The 2,014-nt window shown below is 48.6% G+C and overlaps 1 pseudogene; it reads left to right on the plus strand.

The window, feature by feature from the left end:
- The first annotated feature begins 714 nt into the window (after positions 1-714).
- Positions 715-2,014, plus strand: part of LOC110308481 — a 48,383-nt pseudogene continuing 47,083 nt past the window's right edge.

Consider the following 2,014-nt stretch of genomic DNA (forward strand, 5'->3'; position numbering starts at 1 on the left):
GGAGACAGGCATGCTGATTTCTGCATTCAAGGTCAATCTACAGAGCAAGATCCAGGACAGCCACGCTGAGGCAGTGAAGGAGTTGAAAAGCAGAAAGCAAGTGACAATGTAATAGTACAAGAGGGTCATGTTCTAGTTCCTGCAAGCAGCAGAACTTGGCTGTGGAGAGCCGTGCTGCGAGCAATCGCTGTGGAGAGCTGTGCATGTCGCAAGCAATCGCCATTATAAGATGGCACTGGCCTCCACTGTGCCTAACTAGTAAACAAGCCTTGTACGCAGGTGCGAGAGTGAACTTACTCCTAGTCACTGCCCATTCCTGGGGCGTAATAGTGGGGTGATGGGCGAGCAACAAATCAGGAGCTGACACGCCATATCAGGTGCTGAAACGCCATGGCTGAGGGCTATATAAGCGACTCCATTTTCTTGGGTCAGGGTCTTCCCTCTTGAAAAAGCAATAAAGCTTTTTCTGCAGAAGATTCCAGTTGTCCTGAGTGTGTTCTTGCCGGCGGGAACAAAAGCTCGGGATACGTGGAGCTGAAACCCAGGAACTTTATACCATCACACTGATGCAAGGGAGATCCCTCGTTCGCGGGGCAGAACCAGAACTGCAGGACATTACAGCTCTCTGTAAGGTACGTACAGTCTTGAAATTTCTCCAGAGTTAGATGCCCTTTTGATTGTTTGCACGGCGATTGCACTTTTCCTTTCGGTTTCATGTTGCTTCCAGTGCTGGAACTGCTGACTGGTTCCCAGTCGCTGTTAGGCCTGGACAGCGACCAGTTTCAGTCACGGTCAGGCCTGGACAGCGCCTGGACAGTGACCAGTTTCAGTCGCAGTCAGGACTGGACAGCGGCAGTATGGGAATCTCCCACTCTGTAGTAGTGGCGTTAAGGTCTGTCCTGAAGCAGTGTGGCCTGAAAATCGCCACTAAGACTATAGAGGGATTTGTCAGGGAAATAGACTGTGTGGCACCATGGTATGCTTGCTCAGGGTTGTTAACTGTCACCTCTTAGGACAAACTGAAAGGAGATCTAGTTAGGGAACAGCAGAATTGCAAACTTAAAGCAGGGATCATGCCTTTGTGGAAATTGGTGAGATCGTGCTTAACAGACGAGGATTGTCAGCAAATGGTAGAGGCAGGGCAGAAAGTTTTGGATGAAATTCAAGACAGTCTATCAGAGACAGAGAGGGGAGAGAGAGTAAAAGTAGAGAGGAAACAAAGTGCACTGAAGAATTTAGGCCTTTCCACGGGCCTTGAGCCCGAGGAAAAAGAGATATAAAGGAAAGAATGCCTTGGGAGAGATTTTAAAAAGGGATGGAAAGGGAGAGAAGAAGAGAGATCGAGCTGGAGAGGCACATAAAGAAAGGAGCCTCTACCCGCCATTAGATGAGTTCAAGGCACTAGCTGTCAGTAGCTCAGGATCGGATAAGGAACTTAGCTCTTCTGAGGAGACAGACTTAGAGAGAGAAGCGGCTTGCTATGAGGGAGAAAAATACCAGCCAGATGAAACACAAGCTAATCAGTCACAGAATAACATAAAGAAGGCAAAAGTAGCTAGAGACAAATGTCAAATCGCTATGCGGTCTTCGGGTCTGCAACCTCTGGGTCCTAGCACACCTCCGCCCTATGTGCAGAGGTATCATTCAGACTCATTCATTTCAAAAGAGGAACAGAGAAAAGTGCAGCAAGCTTTCCCAGTCTTTGAAGGCACCGATGGCAGACACGTTCATGCCCCGGTGGAGTATATATAGATTAAAGAACTTGCAGAGTCAGTCCGTAACTATAGAGTCAATGCCAACTTCACTGTGGCCCAAGCCGAAAGGCTTGCGACTCTGGCAATGACCCCCGGCGATTGGATGACTGTAGTAAAAGCCGCATCTCCTAACATGGGAATGTATTTAGAATGGAAAGCTTTGTGGCAAGACTCCTGCCAGCACAGGCAAGGGCCAATGCCAATGTTGAAGGGGACCAAGGAACATGGACTTTTGAGTTGCTTACAGGTCAGGGACAACA

Source organism: Mus caroli, chromosome 13 (genome assembly GCF_900094665.2).
Source record: "Mus caroli chromosome 13, CAROLI_EIJ_v1.1, whole genome shotgun sequence".
In the NCBI taxonomy this organism is placed as follows: Eukaryota; Metazoa; Chordata; class Mammalia; order Rodentia; family Muridae; genus Mus; species Mus caroli.